The sequence below is a fragment of the Sitophilus oryzae genome, unplaced genomic scaffold (assembly GCF_002938485.1).
Source record: "Sitophilus oryzae breed Bouriz unplaced genomic scaffold, Soryzae_2.0 scaffold_1170_pilon_pilon, whole genome shotgun sequence".
Classification (NCBI taxonomy): Eukaryota; Metazoa; Arthropoda; class Insecta; order Coleoptera; family Curculionidae; genus Sitophilus; species Sitophilus oryzae.
This window is the reverse complement of record NW_022145805.1, coordinates 1-20,491: the sequence shown is the minus strand read 5'-3', so window position 1 is coordinate 20,491 and position 20,491 is coordinate 1.

Below are 20,491 nucleotides of genomic sequence, written 5' to 3'. Positions count from 1 at the left end.
ATAACTGAAGAGTTTTTTTTAGTTAGCAGGTCATTTAGCCACTTTTTTTAGCACTTTTTAGCCACGCATTGGTTATTTAGCTTCGCATTGGTCTTGGCTTATAAATAATTTTCATTGGAAAACATAATATTTGCATATTTTGGCATTTAGATCAATTAGCCCCACTTTACAGATATGTTATGAGAAAGTGAATAGTATTCTATAGCTAACATATTATACGAATACATTGTTGGTCTTATTCCGGTAAAAAATGGACTACCATGTTTTATCCCCTGCACTCTTCATTTATAGAGACTCAATTTAGCCAATAAAATTGACTCTCAATCAAGTATAGGTAAAAATATATCTAGGCTATAGGTATGAAATTACTTTATTTAATATAAGAACTAATGGTGGGAAGAACAGCTGATGGTGGGAAGAATACAATTAAGAACCAATGGAAAAATTATCACTTTCAACTATACGAAAGTCCAAAATAACTAATATTATCAAGCATTTGTGGAGGTCTCTTGAGGAAAGAAGATTACTTTGGTGATAACAACAAAAATTATGGATTGGCTAAAAAACAATAGGATTAAATATTCTTAAATCAGTACCCTTTATTATCATTACAGCGTTGACAGATTGTAGCGATTTCATATTTCTTCCTCTGCAATCATCAGTTGTGGAGACTCAATCATTTATATTGTCTCTTGTGTGTATCACACTTCTATGTCGCAGGAGGCATGAGGAGAGAGAGACTGGGATAAGAGTAACATTTACAATGTTTAAAGTCTAAAGTTAATGGACTAGACGTCGCGTCGCGTCGTCGTCGTCAGAGAGCGAACGACGCCGGTGCCGCGGCTGCCTAACGGACGCGGTGCCGTCGAAGAAAGAACGCGCCCGCGCCCGACCGTCTCACGAATTCCTTTCTATCGCCGTGTGAAATCTCTGTTCGCGGCCGTTTTGTTTGCGTTTCGCGGTTAACGATAGCCGAGAAGGAGGAAGAGATCGCCCGGAAAAACGAGCGGCGTTGATGCGGCGTCATGTCGAAACTTAAAAGATATTATGGTTTTAACATATGTTTATCACAGTTTACTGAGATGGATGGTTGCCTGTGACTCGAAAAACGAAGTCCGAAAAACTTAAAACCAATCCAACTATATGGAAAAGATATACTGCCATCACAGGAAGTCAAATATCTGGAAATAACCCTGAACAGTAAACTTCTATCGACCAGGCATATTAGGAACATTACTAAAAAAACCACATAAGCTCTCATGATATGCAGAAAATTGGCGAAAAAGAGATGGAGCTGCGCCACTGACATTTTGCGCTGGATATATTCCATGATTACTTATGTAGTAGTTGCTAGGTACACAAAACTAGAGCAACATACAGCAAGAAAATACACATCCGTATCACAAGAGCCATGCCAACAACAGTAATGGATGTCATTCTCATCATTGATCATGGAGTCATTGTCAACAGTGTTATCGGTATATCTACCGATGACAATGTGCAGTGATTTTAGTATCCGAAATATCATATCTCTCAATGCGATAATGATTAGAATAATTATTGGCAGAAATAATACTGAGAGAATTGTCAGCTCAGGAGCTTAGAACACACTCAAAAGGTTCACTCCTCCAACTCCCAGTAGATGACATACAAAGAATATACAACTTTGAGAAACACCTCACTGTAGTATTGAGCAATAAAAAGAAGTGGAAGAGAGAAACGTTTTCTCATCAAGTAAAAGACCATACCGTAACGTTAATCCAAAACCAAACTAACAGGGATAGGAGTATTTGGGTCGCAAGCTAAATACTCCGAACTAAGGGGCACCTACGCCAGCATCCTTCAAGCAGAAATCCAGGCTATTGAAAGATGAGTAAGACTTATCATATTTTAAAGAAACTATCGGAAACAAGAAACAGCCATCCTTATCTGATGGTTAAGTAGCATTAAACGCGATCAACGCAATAACCATCAATGTTCAAAGAGTTCAACAAATTTAAAAGCTGAACAAATTAGGCAAAGAAAATAAAGTCCTTCCACTTTGGGTGCCATCCACCCGAGGATAGGAGGTAATGAAAAAGCAAACGGTCTAGAAAAGGAGCGAATAGTATACTAACTGCGCCATAATCGTTCTGCTTCCCAAATGGAAATCAATTTAGAGCGAAACTCTAGAACCTGAATGGCTCCATCCGTAACCTGGTATAGGAATCCTCCAATGGTCTAAGATGCTGGAAGAAATTTCTCAGAACTTACGACCCAGAAAAATCTAAGATTTTCCTTGATTTCAGTAACCACAATCTTCGGATTGTCACGAGATTTTTAACAGGTCTCCCAGTGAACACCTCAATAGATTAAAGTTAAGTAACACCAGCGAATGCAGATTCTGTGGTGAAAATGGGGAAACACCGGAATACCTCATCACTGAGTATGCCGATACGACAGCCATTCGTGCTATAAACTTTGGTACAACTGATATCGGAGATGAAGAACTAACCTCTGTAAAACCATCTCAGATACTGACTGTTGTCGAAGCCCAGAGAGTGTATGATGAATTTTAATTCAAGAAAGGGGAACACAATAGATCTATAAGGTGTACTTTGTTATTTTGCCTTAGCAACAATTTTTCTTAAAAAACGATGTGCCATTAAATTGAATTTGAACAATTTGGTCAGTTAAAATATTGAACTTCAGTTCTTTTATGAAGATATTGGATATATCTAAAAGAGAGGCTGGAACCGTAGCCCCTCTACGGCTCCAGTTTTATATCAAGTGTATATAATACATTTTATTTTTTAAATAGTTGACATTTATTTCAACTATTTTTAAATAAATTTTAACTATTTGAAAGAAAAAAATTCTAAAATATGTGATGAATTAAACAAGCTGAATTTACTACGCATAAACTTTTTTTGATACTTAAATAAATCTCATCAGTTACGAACTTTTGGACTCACACTGTATACATTTGCTATTAGAACGATGTACATAATGTGAAACTGCTCTGATCAAGTGTTCTGAATACCTGAAGGTACCGTATTAGATGCGTCAACGAGGAAGATCCCTATGAGCTTTAAGTTGCAACAAAAGCGCATTGAACAACAACTACAACAATCGGCTTTCGGTCTATTGAAAATTCAAATTCAATTCAGTTTATAATTGTTCACGATCCCGAGAAGAATTTCACTTTATAGTAGTTAAGAAGTATTATAATCTAACCACAACACCTTACGTAATCTGGCTTATTCGGACGGTATGGTTCGTAAAGAAACGACAGCAAGGATGAAAAGTGAAAATGAGAGAAAGATTATAATAATTCGAAAAAATCGTGGAGATGTTACAATAATACAATAATCCATAGATTGACTTTCTCTAAGTATGATGCTAAGGATGATCCACGAACAAGAGGAATTCACTCGAGCTCTCGTGGTTGGAACACATATGAGATTGGACTGATCTAGACTTACACACACCGTTTTGAGCTGCACAGGACGGATACTATAAGTACTATAAGAAGAATATTTGCATCCCAGCTACACACATATTACTATAATTTTAGTTAAAATTTCACATTTATTTTTTAATGGTATTTCCTCTTTTGTACCTCTTTTGTAACTATTTAGATAGCATATACCCTATGGTGCATCGGAAGACGGAAAATCCCATGCAAATTTTGAAAAGGTCAAATATTATTTCCCCAGATAATTTTATGCAAAAGTTGTATTAGACTTTTTTGAAGGGGCGTTAAGTTTGTACTTTTTCCTAGAATTTCGTTTCATTTAAAGACGACGTTTAAAAGTTATTTGCAAAAATTCTCCTTCAAGTTAGTAAAATCTATAACTTAAGCGAAACTTAGATGAATGAAAAAGAAAAGGTCCAGAAAAAGCTACAATTAAAATATCAGCAAAAATGTGATTTTGTCATTGTCAAATTGTCTCATTTTGTCTACAAAAATTTGAAGGCACCAAATAGAGTAATTTTGTATAAAATAATTATGATTTTCAGAACTTTCAAACCAACTGAAAAAGTTGCGATGGTTAAACGGCATTTTGGTGGAAATAGTAACCCCGATATCTTCGCAGCTCAGTCTCAGAACATTTGATTGATGAATGAAGTCAACAGTTTATAGACAATAAATCAGAGGTTTAAAATTAAAAGCAGGAAATTAAGCGCATGAAAGTGTGAAGACAATACTGAACAGGAAGAAAATAACAATGACTAGAATTTTCAGCATATTGAAGAAAATAAAAGCACTGACTCCCATCTACTGTGGATACAGTATTTCGACTTCTTTAGATGGAGAACACTCCAAACCCGTCTTTATGGACATATAAGATACAGAAATTTAGATGATATGAAAACGACATCTCTGTGGAATATAGATTCTCCTCTTAACAATTATTGTGAGGTGTAATCATTTAGGGTATTTCTTGGTTGTGAATGCGGAATTATATGAATAATTCATTAATTATTATTATAGCTGTATAATAAAGCTCCTTTTGTTACAAATATTTCGATAATTTCTTAAATTACTGTGGATGTATGTATGTGATAAGAGCGAGGCCCGAGAGTAATCGAGTAATGAACAACAAACAATTCATACACCAGAAAACGATTCGCACGGCAACGAGAACGGGCCCGTATTCTGTAACTTTGAAAACGCTAAGCGCTTTTAGACGCTCAGCGTATATGACGTTAATTTTCCCTGAGCGCGCACTTAATTAACGATTTCGGTATTCTCGTCTGACGCGCTTAGCGTCTTTACTGATTGCGCTGAGCGCTTTGAAAACGGTTGCCTTAAAGGATCGTTTTGCTTGTCTAACTGTCAGTGAAAATCGAAAAAATTGGTCCTGAAGTCTGTAACTTAGAAAACGGTGAGCGCTTTTAGACGCCCAGCGTATAATATGACGTTAATTTTCGCTTACCTCGCACTTGACTATCGATTTGAGTATTCTCATTTGATGCGCTTAGCCAACGCTTAGCGTCTTTACCCATTGCGCTAAGCGATTTGAAAACGGCTACCTTAAAGGATTGTTTTGCTTGTCGAACTGTCAGTAAAAATAGTGATTTTGTGCGTTCTCTTGCTCTTTAGTGAAAACGATTTCTTCTTCTATAAATTTCTCAATAAGGGGGATAATTGATAATTTACGACTTGGCAGCTACAAACATTGCTCAAAACATGCAGAAAATGCTGAGAAGCGTCTTCCATATTTCCATCGTATAATAAGAATTGTGACATATCCATAGAAAAAATAGGTTGACATAACTCAACAATAGGTTGTAATAAAATTCACGTAACATTGACATTTTTCATAGTTTTATCCACATTTAACTATTAATAAACTATTAGATACCTGAGAAATTGCGATGTTGCCAATTTGTGGTCAACGCATATCCAGAAAACGATTCGCATGGCAACGATAATACCAAAATCGACTACTTGGTGTTCCGCTAATCGAATACTTTCGCTTACCGAAAGAATCTTTCGCTTACCGCTTTGAAAGCGTAACGTTTTTATGTCGAAGTATAGAAAAGTAGATTTTTGTAAATAACATTTAAATGCGTATTCCAAATAAAACGAAATTCTAGACGAAAATAGTATTTTAACTTCTCTCCAAAGAAGTCTAATACAACTTTTGCATAAAATCCTATGTGGAGATAATATTTTTTTTAATTTACATGGGATTTCCTATGTCCCGTATTCCCGATGGACCACACACTAAAAGTAATAATTGTCTTATAACTGATTTTTCTGTCGTAATACATTGCTTCATTGTTCTTCGTCCAATTTACTAACAACCGGCAGCGGAGGCGCAAATTAGCCACGAATCCAGAGGCGCCGTGTGAGGGGGCGTCTCAGTGGGCGCCCAAATCGACCGATATTTTCAAATACGTACGTTTATATATGTATATGTACGAATGTGCATATCCATATCGGGCCTGAGAACGTAGAGGTCGCGGCGAGCGGCCAGAAACGGCCGAGGACGAGTAAAATCCCGCCGGTCGGGCTGGGACATGGATCGTTTGCACGAGTGGGTTTGTTAAGAATAGATTGGTTTAGAGATAATTTAATTTATATGGCATTTATAATACATAATAACCTTAATTTTTTTACGTTATCTGTATATAGGTCTGGTAAATCACACACAACTACTTTTATGCTTGAATTATACTTTATACTTAAGAGTCCATTTCACTAGTTCGAAAAAGTAGCAAAATATGCGTTCGGCATTTAACGTTTTATGTAAAACTAGCTAGGTATTTTTACCATAAATCAAGAAGGAAATTAAAGATAAAGAATTATACTATATCCGTAATGTAATGGTGCGTTTAGACTTGAGCACGCACGAGCTCAGCGTGCGAGCACGGCATTCGTTCGCGCTCTCGGCTCCGTAAAATTAAAAACTTATTTTTCGACGAATAAAGTGATCCATTTGTGCGTGCAGTTGTGTTGGTGAAAATAATGGACGACCAAGAAATAGGCGAGGCAGCAGTCATTGTTATGCACAGCTTAATTATTAAAAAGGAGAAAAATCGAAAACATCGTCGCTGGTGGCAAACCCAAATTTTAAGAAATCAATATAATTTTAAATAATAACAACTTAGTGTCTGAGGAGGGCTATGATCAGTTCAAAAACTTTACAAGAATGATCAGACCCGACTTTGAATATTTACAAAATTTAATAACACCAAAAATTACGAACAAAAGATACAAATTTTAGAATAGCAATTTCATTAATATCAACATATTCAATATTAATTTTATTTACAAGATCTTGCCATGTTTTTTTTTGGATTTTTTAATAATACAAAAAAATTTTACCATCCCATAATATAGGCAACTTTTCATATTCTTCCATTAATAATAACGAAGATTCATTGATCCACTCCATAATTTTAATAAAGAAAACGGAAAAAAATTACACACGCACGCACGAACGCAGACAAAACAAATTGCCGGTGCAAACTGAGCGTTCGCGCACACATAAAATCCCTTTGAGCACGGAACAAAAACCGACACCAGACGGCTCACGTTCGCGGCTGCTCGCGCACAGCCGGTTACACTTGAGCATTCGCGGAGGATCAGTGCGTGCGTGCTCAAGTCTAAATGCACCATAACACATTTTTAGACAACTTCTTTATTTTTAAGATTTTGATGATCAAACATCAACAAAATATTCCTTATGTTTGGACTAAATTTTCTCGAAAATAAAGACATAATTTAAAATTTCGTTACAAAACGGAGATAGATTGAAGTTTTGTAATTACAGTGATATATAATTTATATTGTTTTGTAACAAATTGCTCGTTATGTTATGGCAAATCCTGAAGCTCTGTAAACCTTAATCAAGCCTTAATCAAAGCACGTGTGTTTGGAATTTTGGATGTGGCTTGACACGACAGGATCGGGCTAAGCTTTAGGCAGATTTCTGAAATATAATATGTATTTCCTTCGGCCACACACCCGCTTTACCCGACCCCTGAGAGCGACCCGAACAGTATAGCGTAATAGACTCTTAAATGCGGGCAATTAACTTGAGCCGAGCGTTGTAATGTAACGCTTTGTAACACAATCATTCGCTCGTCAATACCGAGAAATAAAGAACGAACCGAGCGGCTCGCGAATAACAACGGTGCTCCACTCGACTGTCGGATTTTTAGAAAACCTTTTTGATTGTTACACTATAGCTCAGTAGAGGTTCGGCGAATGCCGTATTCCAGTCATTTATTTTTAGTAGGGACAGTGACTTTAATTGTAGTTAAACGTGTTGGCTGTGTAAGAAATTGATTAAATGTAGATCAATAAATTTTTAGTCACGTGATTAAACTTGACCGGCACAGCGTTGCCCACTTTTACATATTTTCTTTTAATCAAATCATTTTAGGAAACAAAAATAAATTAATTATATAAACAGGTATTATTTACATCAACAAAACCCAACTCTTTAACAGGACTTAAGCTTACCGCTTTTCCGTTCAAAATATTCTAATAAAGTTGCAACGGCTATTAAGTTATATTGTACAGGGTGGGTCAAATTCGACGCTTTTAAATGGAAAGACCCTTTTCTATAGGAGATAGACGAAAACTAATATCGGTGTCTGGAGCTCAATTTTCATCAAAAACATGATGGTGAAAACCGCACATCAATATCTGTTACCATTTCGGAGTTACGGGGTGTTTTTCAAATATGTGCATTTTTAACAAATCGCTGTAACTTTTTTGCTATGGAAAATTTAGTATTTCTATGAAAACATTTCCAAAGCACCTTTTTACGTAGAATTTAATGGTTTAAGTATAATTTTTTTAAAATTAATAATTTAAAAGTTATCAACAGAAAAATTTATTTTTTATTTGGGACACCCTCTATATTTTTAATTAACTGAAAAGAATTTAAAATTACCTTTCCAAAAATATAGCACCACTTGATATTTTGTTATAATCCCCTTCGAAATACAGAATTTTTAAAAGTTCCCCACTTTTAACTAGTAGGCGTTGGACCCCTTATTGATGATATGCCCTTAATGGAACTTGAAAACATGTGTTTCCAGCAAGATGACGGACGCAGGCCTGCAGGCCTCTGAACGCTGAAGTTAGCAAATTTTTGCAGCCAATTTCAAGAATAATTGAATAGCTAACCAAGATACCAGCTGTTGGCCCTCGAGAGGCCGTCTGACTTAGTGCCCATGGATCTAATCCTATGGATATATTTGCGGAAGAATAAAGGTTCCTGATTCTTCCGTTTAATCTAGACAAGAATGTCCATAACAGAAGACGGTCGATATGTCGAACACCTATTGTAGCAAAATCTCATGTCTTGGTTTGTTATTTATTTTTATTGTTATTAGATATAGTTTAAATGTGTTGATGTTGGTTAAATGTATTTTAAATTGTCATAAAATTCTGCATCTCTCATAGTAAATATTATTTTCGTTTTAGTTGATGCCCACAGCTAGAATTTTTTTGCATTACAGCCGGTGCCGTTCAAAGCCTACTTATTTAAAGCGGGCGAATTTTTATATGCTCTATATCTCGAAGAGGAATCGAGGAAAATATCAAGTGTGTTATATTTTTGGAAAGGTAATTTTAAATTCTTTTCAATAAGTTAAAAATATATAGGGTGTCCCATATAAAAAATCAAATTTTCTGTTGATAATTCTTAAATTATTAGTTTAAAAAAAAGTATACTTAAACCATTAAATTCTACGTAAAAATGTGCGTTGGAAATGTTTTCATAAAAATACAAAATTTTCCATAGCAAAAAAGTTACGGCAATTTGTTAAAAATGCATATTTTTGAAAAACACCCCGTAACTCCGAAACGGTAACAGATATCGATATGCGGTTTTCGCCATCATGTTTTTGACAAAAATTGAGCTCGATATTAGTTTTTGTTTTAAACTTAAAGTATCACAACAAACATTTAAACCAAAAACTCGTAATAGAAAACTAAAGTGTAAAAACGAATGACAATGTTAGGAAATAAATAAATAAATGTGGCAACTTGAGATTTTTTACAGCAGAGCTACCACCTGAATACCCAGCGGGAAATTTCAATTCCACTTAGTCAGCTCGGTGCCGAAAATGTCCATAATTGGCAACAATGAATTTAAAAATCGCTTCTTTGATTACGTAACTAAAAGTGTATTTGGTATTGCTTATAGGGAAAAAGTTTGAATAAACGACTCGCAATTTTTAGATCAGTTAATTTTTCAGGCTGACAATATACCGGAGCACTGTGAGCCGATCGAGCTTTTCGCGTTTCGACTCCAAACAAAACGTCCGTCGCGAGTAGTGAACAAGCGTTACATTACCGCACTCGGCTCAAATCAATGCGCAGAATCATATTTAATTATAATTATTGGAAAACGTTAAAGCCTCATTCTGAACCTCGAAATTAGTGTAATAAATTACTGGTTTCAATAATGCTTATGAGTTTCCGATCATTCACAATGTTTAAAAAGATAATTAAAATTAATACAATATTTTACAAATAGCTTACCGTAGCCATAGAGAAAGCCTAATCATTATAAAACAATAAACTTTTTTTCTTAACCACAATGTCTCTTAACGGATGACAATTAAAGGCCAAAATTACATTACTCGCAAATTTTTAAGTATAATTAGTGGAAAAAGTTAACTTCCTCTACAATTGAAAACTACTATCACTAATTTTGACGGTCAATTACATTGAAATTAGAGGAACAAACTTCTACGCTAATTGAAATCATTGATTTATTCCACTAATTTCGAGGTTCTGATTAAGCTGAAGCTTGTTAGCTTTTCCACTAATTGACATGAACTACCACTAATTTTAACCTTCTAAATGCTTATATTGAATTTAGAGTAAAGCCGAACGATGCTTTCAATGTTGGAACCAGCATTTGGTACAGTTATCAAAAAAATGTTGCAATTGGCAAGTGTCTCTTCTACACGATGCGATGGAGTGAACGTTTGTTCCAACGCTGCGCAGAATCATATTTAATTATAATTATTGGAAAACGTTAAAGCCTCATTCTGAACCTCGAAATTAGTGTAATAAATTACTGGTTTCAATAATGCTTATGTGTCTCCGATCATTCACAATGTTTAAAAAGATAATTAAAATTAATACAATATTTTACCAACAGCTTGCCGTAGCCATAGAGAAAGCCTAATCATTATAAAACAATAAACTTTTTTTCTTAACCACAATGTCTCTTAACGGATGACAATTAAAGGCCAAAATGACATTACTCGCAAATTTTTAAGTATAATTAGTGGAAAAAGTTAACTTCCTCTACAATTGAAAACTACTACCACTAATTTTGACGGTCAATTACATTGAAATTAGAGGAACAAACTTTTACGCTAATTGAAACCATTGATTTATTCCACTAATTTCGAGGTTCTGATTAAGCTGAAGCTTGTTAGCTTTTCCACTAATTGACATGGACTACCACTAATTTTAACCTTCTAAATGTTTATATTGAATCTAGAGTAAAGCCGAACGATGCTTCCAATGTTGGAACCAGCATTTGGTACAGTTATTAAAAAAATGTTGCAATTGGCAAGTGTCTTCTACACGATGCGATGGACTGAACGTTTGTTCCAACGCTGGACGCAAACTCGGCTCTACATTTATGAAATTAAATCAGTGCCGTACCGTTGATTGAACGAATAAGTTCTATCAGTCTACGGTCGTATTGACTTGAGCCACTTGATTCCACTTCATTTCAACTGAAAACGGAAATATAAGAAGAAAATTTTGATGAATAAAAAAAGAGAATGAATAAAAGAAAATTTAATTGTTACTCAGGTTAAAGTAATGACCAAAACTTCTGTCACAAATTTATTAACACAAATAAAACCAATAATTAATTTTTCTACCGGATGTTGCATCGTCTGAAAACATCGGAAATCCCATGCATATTTTGAACTGTCCAAATATTGGCAAATATTGGCTATTTATTATAATTGAAACTACTAATTTTTCCACCTATTTAGAGGTTCTGAGTAAAGCTGTATTTTTCAGTTTGGCATACTATTGTATTTACTGGTGGAAACGTTGTTAGTACTGGCATAAAATTTGGATTTGATGCAGAATGCTTTGGAATATCCACGCAACGCAACTGATATTTATGTCAAAATCGACTCACTTATAATAAAAATCAGCACCCTAAAGGAACATACTTGCTTTAAAAAAATGTAGTCAATATGTTCTGAAAATGTGATTCTAAAAAAAGTTATTAAGAAATCTAACGAGTAATCAACAGGGCAGTTGATAAAAAATATGTGAATAATAATAAAAGATATAAACATAATTATTGGCATAAATTTCAAATATTCTAAAATTTAATTTTTGTCACAAAATCAATCGACGCAGTTTCCTGTGAAACACAATTTATACCAACACTACACTTAGAGCTAATTGTTTGTATAGATTAAATAAAAGACAAAACTAAACCTGGTAGAACATTCCAATTCTCAAACAGAGTAGCAATCGAATTACCAAGCAGCTTAAACCGAAATAACAGATTTAAACTGGTATCACTTTAAGCAACGATATCCTATCTAGCCGATCAAAACGATTGTCTATAATAATCCTGGGCTACACTCGAATCAAATCAATAGCACGGACTCGAGTGCGATCCGTCCCGCCCCAGCGCTCAGTATTCCTGTTGTGGCAGCCTTGCGACGCCTCGGGGCTCGATGGGTCAACAATCCGCGGCCTCCCGGCCACCAACGACCGGCCGCGGTGCCGACCGAACGGCCTCCGGTACTCATTCATTGTCTTCTACTTGTTCTTCTTCATCCTCTCCGATTAGTACCCGGAGAGGACGAGATTCGACATTCGACACCCAAAAAGAAATCAGAACGGAATATTTATACCATTTACTTTTTAAACAGAATTTTTTTATTTTTAATCCTGTTGATATTATTAAAATTCTGGATAATCAACTGGATTTTAATTGTTATTTTTCCAAGAATTAGATTAACATATTACTTGCATGAATTTAATAAAAAATATATTTTATGAATACACTTTTTATTTGAATTGAGCACTGGTAAGTCTCAACAACGCAAAAATTCGTTAAAATAGGACTTGAACATCGAAGCATATCAAAGAAATTACGCGCTGCCTGTTTTACGCTAAGATCAGTTTCTAAGGAACTTAACTTATCAACCTCTTGAATAGCCTATTATGCCCTTTTTGAGTCGCATCTTCGTTATGCCCTTCCATTCTGGGGTACTTGCTGTGCGACAAAATTTGATCGTATTTTCAAACTTCAAAAGAGAGCAGTTCGATATTTATCGGGACTGAACAGTAGAACTCACTGCCAGAATTTCTTTAAAAATTTCAAAATACTGACTCTTCCTTCTTTATTCATTTTTGAATCCGTTTGCTTAATCCGCAAGCACATATCTGCTATTCCAGAAAGGCCATCTCACAACTATCCACTTAGGAATGCGGAGCACGATCTTTATCTGCCAACCCCGACCTCAGAACTAGTTAAAGGCTCAATACTGTACAATGCCAAAAAAATGCCATCATCTGCCTTTCATAGTCGCTTTCATTCTTTCCCGCATTTCGCAAAGCTCTGAAATCATACTGGCTGGAGAGAGCCCTATATGCGGTAAACGACTTTTTTGTTGATGTTTAATCATGAACAATTTTGAATTTTAAAATTTTGATCATCTCACACACTGGTTAAAAGTCTAGTATTTAATATTTTATGACTCTTAAATGTCTTTATATCTATCTCTTAATTCCAGTTACAATTTTCCTATTGTAAAATTTTATTGATACACCTTTTTTTGTGTTCCGGAATGTCCATGTATTAATATAGTAATTTTAATGACGTATTTTTTTTAATTGTATGATTTGTATTGTATGATATTTTTTATTATTTCTATATTTTTTGTGCTTTTGTTTGTTTTGTAAATGCTTTGTAGATGAAACTATTTTGGCTTTTTGTACAATAAAGCGTTATTTATTAAGTAAATTCACACTTTCAAGGCTTGTGTGAAACCAGTTTTTACCTAAGCCCGAGAAAAACTTGGGCCGAAACATCCAAAACAAAAGCAATACTGAGAACAATAGAAATGAAAGTATTCAGAACAATACGCGGAGAAAGACTAGGAAACTTCTAAACCACGACATCAGAGAGTAAATGAATACAAGACATGGGAGATGGGGAAGAATGAAGAAGGCGCCATTGGGAAGAACATGTTGAAAGAATGAGCGTGAAAATGGGCGTGCACACATATATCCAACATACCCGAACCACCTGACAGGTCACCAAACGAATGATCATGGATGAACATTATTGCAAGAAGAGGAAAAAGACAATGAACTATGATTATGTCTGGTGGGGATAACTGATCAAGTAATAAGTGATCAGTTATCGACGAGGGTTGAAAATTATTGAATTACAAATATCGCTATTAAAAAATAGGGACTGATGGTAGAAGGGTCAAAATTTAGGGTAAACATATGTATTTTTAATGCCACATCATAAAAAAATAAAAATAAAAAATTTTGTCCAAAAAAAATAGGGGTCGATGGGGGTGGACCACCCCGATCACTTAGGGGTATAAAAGTAGAAAACAACTTATTCTCAGACCTACTGAATATACATAAACATTTCATCAAAATCGGTTAAGTCGTTTCGGAGGAGTATGGTAACGAAAACTGTGACACAAGAATTTTATTCATACAGGGTGAGTCTTCAATAAGTGCAAATATATATTTAGGGGTTGTATATTTCGACACCAGAAACACGATTATGAGTCTTTTTTCGCGAAAAAAAAAATTTGAAAATTTGTTTTTAATTAAAAAATATAATTTCCTGATAATATTGCAACATATGTAGTAGATTAAATTTAGAAGAAAGAAAACCTAGAAAAGATCCAGTGGTTCTCAAAATTTAATCAAAAAATATTTTTTTTTGGAAAATTTCAAATTAAAATAGGTAACTCAGTTATTTTGGACTTATTTGAAAAATGGCAAAGAGAAAATATGTTTCTTTTATCGAGATCTACCAGCCCTGAAAATATTTTCACTTTTTTAACACTCACTCTGTATATTAGATTACCTCGTTTAAATGGCCCTAATTTTTGTAATATGCATACATGCTTATTACAGTATATATTAGGTTTATATAAGCATGTACACACAATTATATAAACTTATATACAGGGTGGTCCGAACTGTATTCCGGAAACTTCGGCAGCATATTCTGCAGATAAAAATAAGTAAAAAAAACATCGTATAGATGTATGTCCTAAAATGCTTAGTTTCGAAGATACAGGGTGTAGAAGTTTCATTTTTATTTCGATTTTTTCCAAATAATTTCTAAAGAAAAGTCTGTATTTGAATGAAAATTGATATGTATAAAGTTGACATGAGAAATTTGATTGTGATGTCAATATGGCTTCTACTAGTAGAGGGCGCCACCTACATATTTTTTAACCGGTTTGAAGAGTAATAACTTTTTGTCCGTACATGTATATAACTACTGAGTAAAAAAATATACATTTACGACATTTTTTACGTAAAAAGGGTCTCTTGGTAAAAATCGCTACGAGTAATGGTTTTCGAGATACTTGGAACCGAAATTATCAATACCTGTCATCATTGGCAATAATTAAACATGTTGACTAGTTATTAGACTGATGCAATCATAAATTTGAAATATTTTTGTGCCAAAAGTTCAACAGAAACTGTTTTATCATCATTTTTTGCAGAAAAAATTATGATTAATTTTAAAAAAATTCCCAAATTTATTATTTCAGTACATTAACTATATCTACTCAACGTGTTTATTTTTCGTCAATAATGACATGTATTGACTATTTCCATTCTAAATATCTTAAAAACGGTTGCTCGTAGCGATTTTTACAAAGAGATATTTTTTACGTAAAAAGTCACAGAGATGTATATTTTTCCGCTCGATAGTTTATACGGGTACGGACAAAAAGTTGTTACGCTTCAAAACAGTTAAAACACATGTAGGTGGCGCCCTCTAATAGTAGGAGTCATATTGACATCAAAATCAAATTTCTCATGTCAAAAAACTACCAGACACCAATTTTCATCCAAATATTGAAATTATTGTTACTATTGTACTATTATTATTAATTATTGTTACTTCAGAAATTGTTTAGAAAAAATTGAAATAAAAATAAAACTTCTACACCCTGTATCTCCGAAATTAAGCATTTTAGGACCTACATTTATACGAACTTTTTTAGTTATTTTTATCTGCAGAATATGCTGCCGAAGTTTCCGGAATACGATTCGGACCACCCTGTAAATCAGGATTAGTGTCACCCTCTCTTCCAATTTTTTACCATTTTATTCGACATCATTATCTTAATTTTAATTAAAAATCTGCTAAAAAATACTGTGATATTTATTCAATTATATCGAATTATTTTTTCTATTCTATTTGATATTTAAAAATTATTTAACTACCCGTTTTTTTGCATAAATATATCGGATATATAGTTAAATTTTAATTAATTTTTAAATTAACAGCTGTAAAAAACTGACGTATGTTAGCTTTGTTTAAATACGTCATAGTCTAAAGTGTACTTATACATGTGCATGTGCATTGGATAATTTGCATACGCATACGCCTATTAACTACGATATAAATATAATTATTTTGACACCTCAATGGGTTTTTAAAAACGTAAATGCACGATGATGCAAAGCTAGATCGGTTTTTCACATTTCACATTTTTTTAATATGTATCCTGTTGAAATCAGATCAAATTATAGGAGGGAAAACAAAATGTTGATATTTTGGCGAAAGTTTGAAACACCCTGTGGAATATGTTAACAAAGCAAGGAATTTAAAAATAATTTTATCTTCTAGGTACATCTTTTCTCGATAGTTTGCTTTTTGATTCATCTGGATAGCTTTATTTTTATTCGATATATTCGCTTTTGAATAAGAGAGTAACATCACGACATGCCATTTTCAAACCTTCTTTATTGCACTTATGAACGTTCAATAGGTTTTTCTTTTTCGAGGACCTGACTTTACGCATGCGCATTAAAAGTGGCACGTATTTCCAAAATAATTACAATTTTATCCGTTTTAGAAAGTACAAATTATACATTGTTATGGAAACCAACTTTTCATTGTTATCGTATTGTCATAATCTTGTCATAATCTTGTCATAATCTTGTCAGAATCTTGTCATAATCATATATCATAATGTTATTTCCATTGTGTAACGACGCTTGTTTTTTGCGTTTTTTATTTTAAACATTGTATTAATTACTCTTTTATCGACCGCTTTTATATAGCCAAGGATGCAAGTGTGTTCAGTGAGAAGTTAATTTTAAGTTTGTGCAATTATATTTCTTTTTTTTTACTCGTTGGGTTTTAATTTTTGGTACTCGTAAAAATGACAAGAAAGTGTTTGGTGTGTTAAAATTATAATATAAATGTCCCCAAATTATCTTTTTAAAGGCAAGTAAAGTATTCAGTTGTTCTTTTATGTATATTAAACCACATGCATACTTTCTGGTTAGATTTCCTAAGAATATTGATATTCGTACGGAGTGGCTAATTTATTTTTTATTTAATTTAACTTTTGTGATAGTAACATTCAATTATTGTTCAAATATATGCATTTTACAAATTAAATTTTTAAAATTCAATGTTCAAATTTGACGCGTGGATGATAGGTCCTCGACAAGGATAGATAGAGTAGAAGCACCGCGTGTGCAGCAAAAAAAAAGATAAATGGAAGTCGTTGATATGTTTGGGACAGTTTCCATAGTGATTTACTTATCCACGTAAGTATATATGATCTAGGGTAATAACGATTTACAGCAATTTTAGCATTGATTTTTGGTCCTCATCAACACACTTATAAAATAATGTTTATTGTTTTTGCAATGTCACTGTCATTGAAAAGTCATATTATTTAAGTCATATTATTGTACATTGACGTTTACTCTAGTAGAGATGCTTTTAATTTCTCATGTATTGGCTATTGCTCTAATCGGTATTTTGGACTGAAAGCCTTATCTGCTAGAGTAACTGCCCAACAGACAATAATAATATGTTTTTTCTAAAGACTTACATAAATCACAAATACCATTTTATAGGTCTGTTAACTAGGACCAAAATCAAAGGCACGGTTTTAATTTAAAAAATACGAAAAAATGTTAGTGTCTTCTTCAAAAGAATATCTCCAAAAAAAAATAAAGCTATGGAGATGAACCAAAAAATATATTATCGAGAAAAGATACAACTATAAATAATTTTTACAACAATAAAATAATTTTTAAATTCCTTCCTTTGTTAATGGTACTCTACAGGATGTTACAAACGTTCATCAAAATATCAACATTTTGTTGTCCCTGGTATAATTGACAGATAGCAACATTTATTTTTAATTTAGAAACAGATACATACTAAAAAGTCAAATAATTCAGCTACAAATTCAAATCAAAATCGGTCAACTAGAACACAATATACAAGGTGCTACAAATTCGAGGTACGAGCACTGGTATCTCGGAAACCGTAATAGATACGAAGATGGTTAAATTGGGGCAATGTTGCTCCTTAGGATGTTCACCAAGATGCCATCAAAAAGTTTTTAAAAATTTCAAGGATTGCTGAGTTTTTTGGAAAAAATAAAATTGATTTTCAAAAACAACTGTACCAAACTACATCTTCGTATCTATTACGGTTTCCGAGATACCAATGCTCTTACCTCGAATTTGTTTGTTTTGGAAAAAACGGATTTTTTTGAAAATCAATTTTATTTTTTCCTGTCGTCACTTTTTAGAAAATCCAAAAACTAATTGCACATTCTCATAGCCACTTTATTAGGGCTATATGAAAGTATTTTTTGATTTTCAAATTAGCTGATAATTTGTGAGATACATAGGCCAATTTAATTTTTTTAAATACGGACCTGCATTTTTTATTTGAAATTTTGGAAGAACTCAGTCTCCTGAGTACAGTGATATGCCACTCTCATGATACTTTTTTTTTGTTTTTGGTAACTTAACAATAACAAAACTATTCAATTATTATTTAAAATAAAATCCGACTCTAGGTTTTTAAATTATTTAATCTGATTATATTAATCGCATTAATATTGATCAGCGCTAACTAACATTGAATAAGGAAAATCGAGCCAATTGAAAGAGTCAAATAAATAATATCAGCAATTTAAAGAAATTATTTTTAACTTTTTTTATTTTGAATTTGAAATCTCAATGTACGATCTAATAAAATGCATAATATTAATCGCAGTTATTATTAACAAATCAACTTCTACAAACTAGTTTCTAAAGCTCTACATGTTCGAAAGGGTCACAACCATCCCTAATGCAAAAATTTATTTTTCGTTCAATCTTATTTGATGGCGCTTTGAACATATCTTCTTCTTATACTTCCGAATGCATGTTGTACTCTTTATTGTTAATGTTGAAATGAATTGATTACGCTTTTACAAATGTAATAACCCCCCACCCCGCTCCTTGGCGAGAGATCCAGGAACCTCGCTGGCCATTATACTGCTCTACCATTTCCAATCCATCTTCCGGGGAAATGATTTGATTGTTTATATTTATATCATATTATACTTATATTATTTTTTATTATTTTATTGTATTTTATTTTCCGTATTCAATGTTTTACCCCACGTCATTGTTATGTTTGAAAGCTTATCAATATTATAACGATCAATAGATTAAATATTAAAAAAACAGGGCCAGACTTGAAATTAGTTTAAATAAATTGTGTTCAAATGTCCGAAACAAACAAATATTAAATGTGACATTTCATTATACTCAGGAGACCGAGTTCTTTCAAACTGAAATAAAAAATGCAGGTCCGTATTTAAAAAAGTAAGTTGGCCTCTGTATCTCACAAACTATGAGCTAATTTGAAAATTTAAAAATACTATCAGATAGCCCTAATAAAGTGGTTTTGAGAATGTGCAATTAGTTTTTTGATTTTCTAAAAAGTAACGGCAGGAAAAAATAAAATTGATTTTCAAAAAAATACGTTTTTTCCAAAAAAACTCAGCAATCCTTGAAATTTTTTAGACTTTTTTGTTGGCATCGTGGTGAACATTCTAAAGCGCAACTTTGCCCCAATTTAACCATGTTCGTATCTATTACGGTTACCTAGATACCACTGCTCGTACCTCGAATTTGTAGCACCCTGTATAAAACTTTAAAATACATGAAAATTTTAAGGAGCCCTTTTTTCATACCGGTGAGTGTAGCTTAAACTACTAGTTTAACCTGTATTAGTGGATATCTGATTTTGTAGTTACTATAATTAGCTACGGTGGATTATTTAAGTTATACCGATACGAATGTTAATAATGAATAATGTTAAATATGTCAAAAACCTTACATTTTAGTCATATACTTCTCTTATAAAACTTACCTTTATTTTTCTCCCAGAATCCGAAAATCAATTAATATACATATAGGGTGTTCCATTACAAAAAACACAAGTTTTTAACTGTAATTTTGTAATGTAGCTGTAACTTTTTTTGGGACACCCTGTAGAACTCTCTATATTTTTAAAAAGTGCTCTGAATTAACTAATATGCTCACAAAATTTCATTTCAATACAAACTGTCGTTCTCCTTAAAGCCTCCGCGGCGTATGAGAGGCGCCATGCGCCACCCTGTATATGTTCAGACCATTCCAAAAATGTGTGTAATCTTAATTAATTAATCGAATAAAAAGACATAAGGAAGGAGCATATCAAAAATCTTAGGTCCACCGCGATGGGACGCAAATATGGCCGACTTAAATTCCGGTTTAGGGTAAGATCACTGGTTTTGGCCACTTTAAGGAAACCAAGAGAAAACCTGAGTTTTAATTTCTTGCCTCTCAAAATATTTCAGTGCGCCTATGAGTGAATGAGATGGCCCTACATTACTAGATTAAATCTATTGGGTTGAAAAGAGAAGGAAGTAAAGAGTAATGTCTGCGCAACTTAATGTTATATCTATT